Source organism: Eschrichtius robustus, chromosome 21, assembly GCF_028021215.1.
Source record: "Eschrichtius robustus isolate mEscRob2 chromosome 21, mEscRob2.pri, whole genome shotgun sequence".
Classification (NCBI taxonomy): domain Eukaryota; kingdom Metazoa; phylum Chordata; class Mammalia; order Artiodactyla; family Eschrichtiidae; genus Eschrichtius; species Eschrichtius robustus.
The window spans coordinates 6108931-6124800 of record NC_090844.1 but is presented as its reverse complement, the minus strand read 5'-3'; the positions used below and the strand labels follow the sequence as shown (position 1 = coordinate 6124800).

General features: G+C 43.3%; 1 long non-coding RNA gene across 1 annotated transcript in view; it reads right to left on the bottom strand.

Moving 5' to 3' along the window:
• LOC137756013 (uncharacterized) overlaps nucleotides 1-11734 on the bottom strand; it is a 158864-nt gene extending 147130 nt beyond the window's left edge. Inside the window, exon 1 of the long non-coding RNA XR_011072147.1 lies at nucleotides 11481-11734. This is a non-coding gene — a long non-coding RNA (uncharacterized lncRNA). The remainder of the gene's footprint in view (nucleotides 1-11480) is intronic.
• Between the last annotated feature and the right edge of the window lie 4136 nt (nucleotides 11735-15870).

The following is a 15870-nucleotide window of genomic DNA, read 5'->3' as shown; positions in this document are numbered from 1 at the left end:
TCTGGGGAAGAGGAAGAGGCAGGGGCTTACAAAGGCAAGAGCACAAGATTGTTAAAGTTGTTGGGTAAGAATTATGATTGAGTCTGACGCAAGAGAGGGAGTATCTGTCCTTAAGGGGTGAGGCTGACATGAGTTCTTTTAGGGTAGGGGTCCAATGAGCATCTTGAGGCTCTGGGACTCTGGGCAGATTGGTTCTGTGTTAAGACAGCAAGTGGTCAGAGGCCAGATCCCATCTGGGCCGAGACACGCGTAAGTCACACGTTCTCCACGGCCTCCAGCTCCGTCTCAGAAAGCTCTCTCAGCCACATGGGCTCCATCTTGATTTTCCTTTCACACCCTCACTTCACAGATGAGAAAACGGAGGCACAGAGCAAGCATCTCCACCACGGTTGCAGGGCTACTAAGCGGCAGTGCTAGGACTCAAATCCAGCCGGTTTTCTAAAGACAGCTACCCCGACTCAAGAGCAGAAGGAAATACCAGTGGTTTTGAAACCACGCAGGAGCCTGTGGGGCTTGTGAGCACAGAAAGCTTGCAAACAGTTGCTGATCAGGGAAGGGAGGGGACGCAGAGAAGAGGGAGGAGCAGCCAGGGACACCAGTGCAGCCTGGGGGCAGGGTCCTGCTTCCGCCCAAAGGGATATACATAACGGTATCTTTGAGCTCCTTACAGAACTAAACCCCCCAGTGGAAGATGTCGGCATCCTTCATTCCAGAGAAGACCACCTGAGGCCACACTAAAGGAACCAGAGAAGCTCATCGAGAGATTACCTGAGCCAGATTAAAGGCGTGCAGGCCCTGCACACACCCTAATCTTGTCAGCGACCCCACCCTTGAACCACTGCTATAAAACTCCTCACCAGATCCTCCTGGGTTGGGACACAGTTTTTCAGGGCCGGAGCCCACTGTGTCCCCCTTTGCCTGGCAAAGCAATAAAGCTATTCTTTTCTACTTCACCCAAAACTCTGTCTCTGAAGACTCGATCTGGCACCAGTGCAGAGGCTGAGTTTTCAGCATCAGTTTCCCAACCTGGAGACAGTTCAGAGACAGACAGCAGTCATAGCTCAAAGAGGAAACCACAGACCAGCTCTCAGCCCCTTCATATCTCCACAGGCTTCGTGCGGCATCCAGTATATACCTCAAGTATCCTAGAGATTCAGCGAGCTCTTTCTCTTAAAGTATTTGCCCAAAGACCACCACTCCATTGCTAATAAAATGTCTGGTGAGGGCTTCCCTGGTGGCGCAGTGGTTGAGAGTCTGCCTGCCAAAGCAGGGGACGCGGTTTCGAGCCCTGGTCTGGGAAGATCCCACATGCCGCGGACCGGCTGGGCCCGTGAGCCACAATTGCTGAGCCTGCGCGTCTGGAGCCTGTGCTCCGCAACAAGAGAGGCCGCGGCGGTGAGAGGCCCGCGCACCGCGATGAAGAGTGGACCCCGCTTGCCACAGCTAGAGAAAGCCCTCGCACAGAAATGAAGACCCAACACAGCCATAAAATAAATAAATAAATAAATAAAAATTTAAAAAAAAAAATGTCTGGTGAGATAAAGTATAATTAAATTGCATCAGTCCAATATTTCACTTGAAACCCTAAAGTTTTTAGGGAACAACCTAATGTTTGGGTTTGTTTTCCCAAACACTGTGATCATTTAACAAATAAACTATGATCTCTGAGAAAGATGAAACAGAAAATCACATCTTACAGTTTTTTTGGTTTTCTTTTTGTTTTAGCACTCCAGGATGTCTTTTATTGTTCCAAGGCCTGTCACTCAATCCCCAAAATATCCTTTAAGGAACTTTCATTTCAGTTGCTTGATTTTTTTCTAAAAAACAAATGTAAGTTCTGAAGGAGTCACAGATCGCACAAATTAGTGTGTTTACTCTATGGAGCCTGAGGAATTTAGGGTTAACTGAGCAGTCTGCAGTTTTCGGGTGGAGGTGGTGTGCGGGCGGGGAGACTGTGAAACTAAAAACGAAATGCTCAACATGTTTTCCAAAATCCTTGAGCGTAAGGATGCAGGATTTAGTACTTCAACTAATGGGATTAAGTGGCTCAGCTTGGAAACGGGCAAACTGGAATTTTTCACAGCAAAGTAGACAATTCAGATTCCACTTTCCTTCAGGGTAGGAAAGTTACATGAACTCATCCCTATGTCCAGAGCGATGACACAAAGTGGATTTTGTTTACAGTAATTAGAATGGAGAGGAATAATTTTCAAAGACTGGGCAGGGATCAAGTGGCAATCAAAATCACCAATGCTTGAAACACTCAAGTGCTACCAGGGGAAATGCCTTTTAATTTCCAGCTTAAATGGGAAAACTGCCTAATGGCAAACAGATGACATTCTTGTCAGGGCCAGAAAGAAGCTTCATTGTGAAGCAAGTCAGGTCCTTCCTCTCTGGCTGTCATCTCTACCCCTTCTTGTCCCAAAGTCCTCAGTTTCACCCTTAGAAACCCTCCCACGCCACTCCTCACCCACCTATACCCCACCCTAGACCTTGCTCTTCTTTCCCAAAGTTTCTCGCAGTTACTCTAGGAAAAACCTGAAGGCCTGGGGTCATGTGGCCTCCAGACCTGCAGAATCAGATGTCCAATCATTTTACTAGTCCAAGTTCACGTTCTGAGGGGACTGAGTAGTTGCCTCCCGCTGATGCTTCTCTGCTTGAATGTTACACATGCCAGTAACCCAAAGCGGCATCCTGGGTTCTGGAGGCCAGGGTGGGCTTTGGGAGCGGGGAAGGGATAGGGAGTGCCAGATCCAGCAAATACAATACAGGACGCCCCGGTTAGACGGGTATTAGATAAACAATAAATAATCTTTTAGTGTAAGAATGTCCCATGCATACGTATGCCCCGTGCAATATTTAGGACATAGCTATACTAAAAAAATTATTCATTGTTGATCTGAAATTCAAATTTAACTGTGCATTCTGCCACAGTTTTGTTTGGAAGGAGGGGTGTCCTTCAGTGCTCTTCAATTCCCCAAACAGACAAAACTACTGTACTTGTTTTGCCAGCTCTTGCTGCCAGAGGTGCAAGTCAGTGAAATGGTTTTGTTACAAAAGTTGATGGCACACAGAACTCAGAATGCACACTTCTTTCCAAATAAAGATGGAACATCACACTCATCAACAAAAGACGCCCCTACTCCAAGTGATTTATTTAGCGTTACAGTAAATTTGCCTTCATTCAAGTACATGTTCCCTCTGGGCTCCATTGAGAACATATTACAGGCATCTGCAGCCCAGTTACCAAATTCCAAAGTCAAAAGACGTAAGTATGCTTAGAATCTGAGGTTTCTGAGTAATACCAGTTAAGAGCGATGTTAGTTTCGTGGTGGTCCTGTACCAAGTTACCACCGACCCCGCAGCTTACAAGAGCAAAGTCTTAGAGTCCTGTTGGTTTTAAGTCCAAAATGATTCTGGCCAGGCTAAACTCAAGGTGTCACCAAGGCTGCATCCCTTCTGGAGGCTCCTCGCTCTGTCTGGCTTCTAGACGCCCCGCACGCCTTCTCGTGCTGCATCATCTGACCTCCCTCCATAGTTTCATCTCCCTCCGGCTCTCTTCTGCCTCCATATCCCATTTCCCACTTAAAAGGACCCTTGTCATTACACTGGACCCATCAGGATAATCTCTCTATTTTAAGGTCATCTGGTTAGTACCCTTAATTTCATCTGCAACCTTAATTCCTCTTTCCATGAAACCTAACATATTCACAGTTTCCAGAGACAGGGACATGGACATCTTTTATGGGCCGCTCTTCTGCCTCATCAGAGCTTTGACTTACGCCTCATTCTACAGAGGAAAAGGAAGTCCAGTGTGGTGGTACACTCTTATCACACATGTAGTTACCATAAAGGCCTTTCATCTCTGACTCATTGATGAGCGTATCTTTACTGGCAAGCCACGGTAGGTGCTGTCAGAATATAAAGCACCTGAATGAATCACAGCCCCTGACCTCAGAGGGCTCACGAGCTATGTGGTCATCACGCATGGACCCGGTATATGAGGGCAGAGCTTCAAAGCCAAACAAGAATATTTCTCAAATCTTTAGTTGGCAACCCAGCAGGAGAGAATAAAATGTAATCATTACCACTGTAATCAAAGAGAATAAGAGCAAACCAGCAAATTATGACTGCATAAATAAAGCACAATCATATATTTTGGAGGCATGACTATATAGCTATTAAGAGAAAGGTGTTTAGGCTTTAGGTAGAGCTGGTTTCAAATCCTGACCAACACTTTGGAATCAAGTAGTTATAAAATCAAGTGTTATAAAAGTCTCAGTTTCCTCTTCAATGAGATGTGAATAATACCTATTACGATGAGTTTTGCATGAAGAATATGTATAGAGCTTAGAGCATAATGTGGCTCCCAGAAAGTGTTCAATAATTACAGTAATTATAATCATTAAAAGCTGAAATTTAATGAAGATTATACACCACAGAAACTTATCACTGAACTTGCAGCATAAAAAGAAAATGTAATAAAGGAATGAATCGTTTTCAAAATGTCTCAATAACCTAAACTCACCGACCTAAAGAGAACCCAGCTGAAAAGTGAATTGCCTGATATTTACACCAATTGCATTAAAGACTCTGGGAATAAAAGGGAACTTCTTTTCCCCCCACTGTCTACAAAAGAAAATGATAAAAATGATTTTATCAAGCAGAAGCAGATCTTTCCAGGCACTGATGGAGTACATCCTGGCACATACAGAATGGCCTTAGCTGGTAAATCATATTAATATAATAGAGTCCTAAGAATGGAAGTTCTCCAAGTAATTTCCCATTCAAACTTGTAAACTCGTATCTGACCCAAGAGAATGTGTGTATGTGTGTGTGTCTATCAAGAAACAAAGTTTCGTGGTAAGTAATAAGTCAATAGAAAATTAGGATTTTGTCCCCACTGTCACCTTGTTCTAATTCTTTCTTCATAAAAGGTTCATATCTGTAAAATTGCTGCTTACATTTTATATGCCCATCCTCATGAAATTATGCAATGCAAGGATTCCACAGTACATGGTTAAGAAAATGATGTTTAGAGACTAAACGAAGTCGTTTGGTGTTGGCAGTTGGAGCTTTTCCCCACTGACATTTCTGTATTGTGTTGCACTGCTTTCTTCTAAACACGCTTGAGTAGAATGTCTGATCTCTCCGACAAGCACAATCTGCCTTCTTTGCATCCTATAGAAAATGAATCTAACTAGCCAATTAAAAGAGTAGAATGTCTGACTTACTTCTGCAGAATCTAAAAAAAAAAAAATGATACAAATAAACTTATTTACAGAACAGAAATAGACTCACAGACTTAGAGAATGAGCTTACAGTTACCAGGGGGAAGGGTGGGGAAGGGATGGTAAGGGAGTTGGGGACTGACATATACACACTGCTATATTTAACACGGATAACCAACAAGGACCGGCTGGAGAGCACAGGGAACTCTGCTCGATGTTATGTAACAACCTAATTGGGAAAAGAATTTGAAAAAGAGTAGATACATGTATATGTATAACTGAATCACTTTGTTACACACCTGAAACTAACACAACACTGTTCATCAACTGTACTCCAATATAAAATAAAAAGTTAAAAAAAAAATAAAGACGTGGTTTTGGGCACCAAAACAAACAAACAAACAAACAAGAGTAGAATGTCAGGCCACTCGAGATAAGGCAGCTTTAAAATTATTGTCTCATTCAACGCAGATATGCCTTAAAGACTGTGGTAGGCGGGCCGGGAGAAGAGAGCGCAAGGGAAATGGGCCTGCGGAAGCCGGTCAGACCCACCCGACGCGAAAAGGACGCGGCCCGTCACGCTCTGTCCAGGAGGCAGAGAAAGGGAGCCTCAAGCCAAGGAGCACGGGGGACTCTAGAAGCGGAAAAGGGAAGGAGGTGGATTTTCTGCCAGAGCTTCCAGAAGGAACGCAGCCCTGGCGATACCTTGATTTTAGCCCAGTGGGACCCACGTTGGACTTGTAACCTACAGAACGCTTAGATAACAGATGTGTGTGGCTGTAAAGCCCCTAATTTGCGGTTGTTTGTGACGGCAGCAATAGAAAACCAAAACGAATATTAACTGAGAGACTTTTAATATACTGAGGTGAACCCTAGAGACAGGAAGACTCAATCCAGTTTATCCAAGCCTCTCGGTGAAGATTCATTTCTAGTGAGGGTTGCCAGATAAAATACACGACTTGCAGTTAAATATAAAGTTCAGGTAACCAATGAATATTTTTTAGCATGAGAATATGCAATATTTGGCCCATTTTTACAATAAATTTTCCATTATATCTGAAATTCAAATTTAACTGTGTCCTGTATTTTTACTTGTTAAATCTGGCAACCTTATTTTTAATACACATATGTGGGACAATCCAGGGATTACCTCTGCTCAATAGAACTGCTTCCTGTCAACCACGCTGAAACCCGCTTAACGATTCTCCCCCTGTATTTTGGGTCTAACTTATCATGCACAGACTGTCTTTCTCCGTGATAAAAGCGTTGCCTGGTTTCCATCTCTACTCGTGGTATTACTGTCATAAATTGCACATAAAGGTCAGTGGATTTTTGCTAAATGTGACAGTCCTAGAATCACTGGGGGCCTCAAATGCTTTGTCCTCCTTGGATTTCACCCAATTTGCATTTCTCCTCTGCCAAAATACATGAGGACTCTCCGAGCACTACTTAGAGAGCAATATTCAGGCTCCAAACCTGGGCATAAATGTGCTCCCTCTGCTTGTTTTAAGTAATCTCATTCCCACAGCAGCTGTTGATTCTGCTTTGCTGAACTGATCAGCAGATTGTGTGGCAATGCCGTAAATTTGAACAAACTAGCCTGCCTTTTCCCACAGCACTTTCCTCTGCCTGTTAACTTACACTTATGAAAATCATGAAAATTTTACATTCCCAAGAACATCTCTTGTATTCATCCTGTCAGAAGGAAGGTAATTTACTTTAATATCTACAGCCTTTTATTATTGTTTTTAATTTTGAAAAGCATCACATCTCCACAAAAGTATAGGGAATAGTACAATGAAACCCCACGTATCCATCATCAAGTGACAACCGTCGGCAACTTGTGGCCATGTTTGTCTCGGCTAAGACTTCACCTGCTCTCTTTCCTCCACACAATTATTGTGAAGCAAATCTCAGAGATTATGTTATTCCATTGATAAACATTTCAGTATATTTTCTCTAAAAGGTAAGCACTCTTTTATTAAACACCACCACAATCAATCCTGTTATCACACTAAAGCACTTCACAGTGATTCCTTATACCATCAGATACCCTGTCAGATGCCAACCATCACACCACTAGATGATCTCATTAATGATTTTTTACACGTGCTTTGTTTCAGGGCTTTTGACAAATATTTACTGCAAGCCAGTTTGGTTCCAGGTGGTGTGCAGCACATCTGACATATTTTATTCATTCATTCAATGTAATGATCTATCAAGTGCCTAATATATGTCCTTGGAATACATCCGTGAATAAAATAGACAAAGTCCCCGCCTTCTTGGAGCTCATACTGTAGGAGGGTGAGATAGGAAATAATGAATAAAAATAATAAAAGTAAATGTGCCCATTTGTTATAAGGTGACAAGTGCTTTTGGGAAAAAATAATATTACAGCTGTGTAAGGGTTATGTGGACATCGTGGGCAGGGATGCAATTTTAAAAAGGTAATCGGAGGAGGCCTGATTGGAAAGGTGTTATTTGAGCAAAGACTTAAAGTAGGAAAGAGAATTAACCCTGCAGATACCTGGAGGAAAAGTGTCTAAATCTGAGGCCAGCTCAAAATCTCTAAGACAGGATACGATTGGCACGTTCCAGAAACAACAAGAAGGCTAAAATCTGTGATATCATTTAATCAAAATAAGTGAAAACTTGAGGAAAAGGAAACAGCCACAGGAAAGCATAAGTAGAATAAATATGACCCACCCTGCTCAGTGACCATAACGAGCTATGTTTAGGAAAACAGAAAAAGTATCATACTACATTTTATAGAAAGGTTGAACTACGGACATTTTGAGATGGACACCCAATGTTTAACCTGTTCAATCTATCAAATCTCTAAAAACACCTAGAGGTATTTAAAAAAAAGAGTGGTCTCAATTTTATACATATTTATAATTTATATCGCCATATTTATTGCTGCCTATGTGTCATCTTCCTGAACAATCGCATTCGCTTGGATGGTTTCACCTACTTTTTACATGCAATGACCACCAAATGTCTATTTTCAGAAGCCCAGACCTCACTCTTGTGCTGTTAGCTCACATGCACGCCGTGTACTGAATATCTCCCTTTGGACATATCTCATATCAGTGAACGTCAACATGACCTTCCCCAATATCAAAGGCAGAAACCTGGCCTTCATCTGGTTTCCTTCCTTTCAGCCTCTCCCCAAATCCAGGCGGTCCTCAAACCCTGCCGACTCCAAGTCCACACTCTTCCAGGATACTCTCATCCCCTCCTCCGACGGCACTCCCTTATCTTCTCTCTCACCCGGACCATGAAAACAGCCGAAGCGCCCTGCCTAGCTGCGCATTTGACCACTGCGGTTCCTCCAGCTTCCTCAGAATGGTCATCCGTCCCTACAAAGAGAGATCCCGGAACCACAGCCTCATTTGGGCGGGAAGAGAGAGGAGGAATCCTAGCGGCCACAGATAATCATGATGGGCCCGTTCCCCCATGCCCGTCCCATCAGGCACGGGGCGGTCACACAGTCCAACCACTGAGACCCATGTGGAAGCACGGTAAGGACTTCTAATGATGGTTTCCTTCCACGACGAAAGGACACATATGATAAACATTCTGATTATGCTATTCCCTATTGAAATATCAAAAGGTTGACCTCCTCATACACTGCTGGTAGAAGTCTAAATTGTTTCAATTTTGCAGAAATTAAATTAAGTGATACAACTAAAAGAATACTGATAAGAATTTTCATCGTAAATACTATAATACTTAGAGCTAAATTTTATCTCTTCCCATATATCAGGCCCTATGCAATGTGTCTTACATTCATTGTCTCATTTAGTCTTTAACCCGATGAATGACATATTATTGTCCTGAGAAATGAGGAAACTGTGTCTTAAGGTAATTAAATGCTCTCCTCAATTTCACATAGTACGCTAGAAGAGATTTTGAAATTCATAATAAAGTAATTATTCTAAGGAAATGATAAAAATAGACATAAAGGAATGTGCACAAAGCTATGTGCCAATTGTTTGTTATCATGTGAAATTTTGAGAGAAGAAAATTAAAACCCAACAGCATTGAGGAACTATTTAACTAAATCAGGTCACATCTGAATAGAGGGCTAGTTGTAGACTTAAAGATACCAAAGCAAAATTATGTTCAGGGAAAAGATACCTGGGTGATGTCTTCTTTTTTTCTTCGCTTCTCCTTTCTCTCTTTTTTCCCAGTCCTCTCAGACCAGGCATCCATCACCCAGATGGAGGCTGTCACGGCAACGGGCCCCAGGTGAGCGGGGGCTGGAGCAGGGCTCACCATCCCCGCTCCTTTCGGCCACCTGCGGGCCACAGCACCCAGGCCAGGTGCAAACTGCCCCGTGGTTTCCTCTGGAGGAAGGTCAGCCTGCACCTCTCCTCTCCACCACTGGGAGCAGCACTGAGCCCCCAGCCTGAGACTCTTCAGAGCCACTGCCTTCTCTTAACATGAGGGGGGATGGATACTTCATGGCTGACCATGAGGAGGTAGATTGGCCAAAGACCTCACTATAGTGGAGTGAGAGACCCAGGGGGAGCAGACAGGACAGCTAGTCCCAGAGCTCTCCCCGCACGGGGCAGACGCATGAGCACCCAGGCTGGGGTCTCGGGCCAACGAAGCTTCCGTGGGAGCCCTCTCCACACCCGGCGCATGGAGTCTGGAGGCACACGCCAGATGACATGCCTACACCATGCTCAGACGCCCAGCTGAGAAGGGCAGAGGCCAGCAGAGAGGAAGGAAGAGAGTGTGTCAAACATCTGCCGGCTGCCTGGGGTCCTTCCACACCCTGGACGCAGGTTTCTGGTGGGAAGCGGGTGAGTAGGTAGAAACCCCATGAGATTCCCAGCCTTAAGTCAGAGATCTGCTTGACAATGATGGCCCATCTTTCTGCTTTAAACCTCGGGGGTCGGGCTTCCCTGGTGGCGCAGTGGTTGAGAGTCTGCCTACCGGTGCAGGGGACACGGGTTCGAGCCCTGGTCTGGGAAGATCCCACATGCCGCGGAGCAACTGGGCCCGTGAGCCACAACTACTGAGCCTGCGCGTCTGGAGCCTGTGCTCCGCAACAAGAGAGGCCGCAATAGTGAAAGGCCCGCGCAACGCGATGAAGAGTGGCCCCCGCTCGCCCCAACTGGAGAAAGCCCGCATGCAGCAACGAAGACCCAACACAGCCAATCAATCAATCAATCAATAGAAATGCTGTAGAATTATTAAAAAAAAAAAAACTCGGGGGTTAGTTCTGTGAAACACTGCATAAAATTATGTCACACATGACCCGTATGATCAATTATGTATGTGTAATATATAATTGTATTTAAATATATAAACACAAATATCAAATATATAAAATATATAAATGTAATACATGTAATATTTGTATGTAGTAATATATTAAATATATTATAGAAAGTATAAAATTATAACAATGTACATATGAAATTTATACATGTATATATACATATGTGATAATATATAGATGACATATATAAGTATATATATAAACATATATGTATGGTGATGATGTTAGACTGATATTAAATCGAAAACACATTGATGTATAAGATATACACATCATACCAAACTTGTATAATTTAATTTACATACAATTGAGTGATACTTATGTAGTATGTATATAGATAATTACATATTATAAAATGTTAAATGTGTGTATATATTTATATTATATAACGTATTACTATATTGAATATTTATATATAATACACGTATAAAAATGCTTATATGAGGTACGCACATGCTGTAAGTGTATATATGTAATATTTCACACAGTGTGCCCACATATATCGGCATCAGGAAGGCTGCCCCACGTGTGTAACGGCACGTGCTCCGCACGCACACAGAACATGCCTCTGGACTGCGCGCGGACGAGGCGCTTCCCGGTGTGAGGTCGGTCAAAGGCCCTGGTGGGCCCCGCCCAGTGCCGGGCGGCGCACCGCTCACCCGCACGTGCCGGGCGCACCTGCACACCCGGGACGCCGCAGGCCCGGATGCGGACCCCGGGCCCGTCTACCTGACGCCCACCCTGCCCTCTGCTTCCGCGTCCCCAGCCCGCCCGGCTCAGAGGACACTTTAACCCGGGGCCCCAGAGGTGAGTGGCCGCCGCAGCGGGTCCCCTCGTCCTCGAGGCCTGCCGGGCGACCTGCGCAAGGACGGGTGCCGAGGCAGAGGCTGCGGGGACCTGGCTGGAGCCGCGCGCGACCCACGCCCGCGGCCGGGGGACGGCGAAGGGCCTACCTGGAGAGCCGGGCCGGCTCCGCGGACGCGTCCCCGCCGTGTCCTCCTCCGGGGGCGGCCGGGGGCCCACAGCGCGGGAGGAGCTGGGCGCTGACCTGGGCCGACTGGGCCGGCCTTGGGCCCGGCTGGCTGCGCTGCACCAGTCCCCGGCCTGTGGAGGCCGCGCTGCCCCTCGACGGATGGAGCGAAAGCACTCTGAGGCCCGAGGAAGGGGCCTGCCGGGCCCAGCGGCCCAGCGGAGGGCCGCTCCTGGAGACCCCGGGGACCACTGACGCCGCAGGCGCCCGACTGGGCCTGCGCAGCCCCATCGCCGAGAGGCCTGTGCCGCGGCGCCACCTCGCGGCCCATCCCGGGGCTGCACCTTCAGCACCTGGCGTTCCCAGGGCCCTCTGGCCAGAACCCACGCCCTGCCCCTTCCCCTTCGCCCCGCCCATCCCAGTGGTAACTGTAGCAACTAAAATCATATCCCTTGTCCGAAAAAGAAAAAGGAAAAAAAAAAAAAGAAAGAAAGAAAAAGACTGGGTGGTGGCTTAAAACAACACAACATACATTTATTTCTCCAGTTCTGGAAGCTGGGAAATCCAAGATCAAGGCGCAGGCAGATCCTGTCTGGTGAGAGCCCACTTCCTGGTTTGTAGAGGGCCATCTTCTCCGTGTCTCCTCACCTGGTGGAGACGGAGTGAGCTGGCTCTCTGCCGATTCCTAGCGGGCTCCATCCTCATGAAGGAGTCACCTCCCCAAAGCCCCACCTCCAAATGCCATTACATTAGGGATTAGGTTTCAACATAGGAACTTTGCGGGCGCACAAACTTTCAGCCCGTAACTATACGGAAGGAAGAATAATACTGTGAAATGTCCGTATTTAGGCACTGAGGGGAAGAAGGAAAACGTCAGAGAAGTTGTAGCACACGCCGTTAATTTGGTGGACCACGGTGGACCAGGGAAGGAGTGGTGACAATGAGTAGGACAAAACAAGCAAGTTTATCGACTCAAGGAGGACGGACTTGCTACTGCCTTTGAAAAGTAGGAGACCGTGACCTTTAGGAGTGAAGAGTTCAGTTAGTTTCCAAAGGCAGATTTCAAGATGTAATCAAAGGAAGTTGAAGCTGGCATTTCAAGACATTTTGTGGTAAGTAAATGCAAGACAGAAAATGATAGTTTGATCCCTGACTCTAGGAATATCTACAGAGATGCGTAAGGCACTGTGGCTGCAGTTCCAGATGAGACTTGAACCAAGTGTGCTTTCCAAGCGTTGCCTCCGTCTGCGTCCTCCTCTCTTGAAATCTGGCTTTTGCCTTCACCACACGAATGAAATTGTTCTGGAAAAGACGGCTCTTTTGCTTTCTGTGCCTGAGTGCTGTTAAATCTTTTGGGCTATCTTTGTACGCCAGATATGAGTGAAAACTGTAGGTATCAAAAATTAAAAGCATAACTAAGACGTTCCACCATTTTTATGTAAACTTTGTGTCTCTAAATAGATGCATGCACAGGGAACTCTGCTCAATATTATGTAACAACCTAAACAGGAAAAGAATTTGAAAAAGAATAGATATATGTATATGTATAACTGAATCTCTTTGCTATCACAACATTGTTAATCAACTATACTCCAATATAAAATACAAAGTTAAAAAAAATAAATAGGCGCATGCATAATCTGGCTAACAAATTCCACAGAAAGAAGCTTAAATGTATTATACAAATGATTACTTAGTGATGATGGGTGTGATATTATGGGTTCTTTAGGAGATCTGTGATACTCATATGACAGATTTTTGATAAGGAAAAAAACTATTTACCAAATAATACATTTGCTTGCCTGACGTGTTTGAGGAGCACACCTTTCATTACATAAGCATATATTTTTATCTTAACACCAATTATGACTTATTAGTTCTGACAGAAATTAAGCATCTAAATAGGGAATACTGTCACTCTCAGTGATGCCAGCTTGAGCTCCAGCTCTCTAAGTCAGCCATGCATTTAAAAAGCAAAATAAGTAAGACTAAATAACACTCTGGCTTCTGTGCATGAAAATCAGGCAAATTTTCCAAGCAATATTTACTGGTATCCCATTTAACTAAGCCACTTCTATCACTTACAGCAGAGTAATTATTTTCAGCATTTTAAATCTGAGAACTGAAGCTGTTCTTAGGTGCATGGACATTTCAGGATGCTGTGTCTTCCTACTGAATCCATCATTTTACTATTATAAAAGATCCTTGTTTTTCCTGAATAAAACTGTTTGCCTTAAGATCTGCTTTGTCTGATATTTAAATAATCATGACAGCCTTCTTTTGTTTAGGTTTCTGTGGCATATCTTGTTTGATCATTTTGCTTTTGATTTATCTGTGGCCATATGTGTGTCTTCAAAAATAGTCTATAGTTGTGTCTTGCTGTTCTTTTATTTTTTTAATCCACCCTGAAAAATGTATTCTTTTATTTAATATCTACTCTATGTATATTCAGTTTAATTGCTGATATGACTTGGATTTAACCAACCATCTTCCTCTTTGTTCTCTATTTGTTTCATCTATTCTTTGTTCTTTAATTCCCTTTTCTTGCTTTCTTCTGGATTAGTCAATTTTTTTTTTGCTATTCCATTTAATATGTTCTTTTAGATCTTTTATTTTAACTTTTATATTATTATTTTAGTGATTATGCATCCGACTTATGAGTACCTTAAATTAGAGTTTTATCACTTTCCATAAAATACAAAATCTTACCACAGTTTAACTATATTTACTCCCCTGCCTTTTCTTTTATTGTTTTTATATAGTTAACTCTATATCTTGTAAAACTACAAGCATAGTTTTAAACATAGCAATTATTGTTACTTTAAGTGGTTACTATCTTTTTCATATTTTCCCATGTATTTTCCCTTTCCAGGATTCTTTATTTCTGCCTGTAGTGTTGTACTTCTACTTGGAATCATTTAAGTTCTACCTAAATCATTTAATGTTTCATACAGTGCAGTTCTAATGGAAACAAATTCTCTCAGCTTGTGGCTATCTAGAAAAATAATCTTCATTTTGCCCTCACTTTTGAAAGATATATTGCTGAGTTAAAATTCTAGGTTGACCCGTTTTCTAAGACTAGTAAACTATTGTGTCCTAGTTTCCATGGTTTTAGTGCAAAGGCAGCTGGAAATCTTACTGTTGGTCCCTTATTAGGCCTCTGCACCCCAACCCTTGTTGGTTTTAAAGTTTTCTCTTTGTTTTGGGTTTTCAGCAGTTTGGCTACATGCCTAGATGTGGGGTTTTTTTGTTTGTTTTTATCCTACCAACAGGGTGCCGGAGTCCTTCAATCTATGTGTTGCATCTCTCATCATTTTGGAGAAATTCATGCTGTCTATCTTTTCAATATTGTTTCTGTCCCTTTTTCTCTCTTCTTTCCTGCTGTCACTCCAGTTACACCAAATTAGGCAGTGTGACTGTCCTACATGTTTTCTACGCTCTGCAATACTTTAGAAAGAAGCAAATAACTGCTACCAGTTTTGATCTGTAGCTACAGTAAGTGATCCTCCTTACCGTGTGCAGTGTCTTACATCATAGCACAGATTAGAAGACACTTTTTGTAAATGCAGAAATAACATTTGAAAGTGCCATGTATTTTCAACATTTCAATCCAAGGCAAAACATTTAGAAAGACAATCTTGCTGTACAATTCCTTTATAGACAGCTATAGAGTGGATGTTTTTATTTTCTAATATTGTTATCCCTAATGTTAAGTGCATATTAATGGACCAGTAGGCCGTAGTACCATAGACTGCGGTTGACTTTATGTGAAATAGCTAGCTTTCTGGGTGTGTTTTCCCTCCATCCCACAAGCCCAACCTCGTATCAGGGACAATTTTACTATCATGTTTTGAAGTCATGAGAGGAGGCCGCCCACATCTGTAACTCTACAGAGGATTCATTATCTAACACTCCTGAATCCCCATTTCTGTAACTTCTTTCTTTCCTAGTCCTGTATTCAAGTTACAGTGCCCTCAGAATCCTTATTCCTGCCTTCCTTTATCAAAGCCCAGAGAGAGGAAAATCATAAACGCTCCCCAACTAGAGTAGATATCAGCAGTTCTCAAACATTTTGGTCTTGGAAACTCACTGCACTCCTAAAAATTATCGGGGACCCCAAAGAGCTTTTGTTTATGTGGGTTAAATATATTGATACTTACCCTATTAGAAATTTAAGCTGAGAGACTTGTTTAGTCTTTATTTCACAGTTAATTTAAAACACCAAGGGGGGAAAGCAGGGGGGTAGTGGTGGGATGAATCAGGAGATTGGGATTGACATGTAGACACTAATAAGTATGAAATAGATAACTAATAAGAACGTGCTGTATAAAAATAAAATCAAATAAATTAAAAAAATTTTAAAAATAAAACAG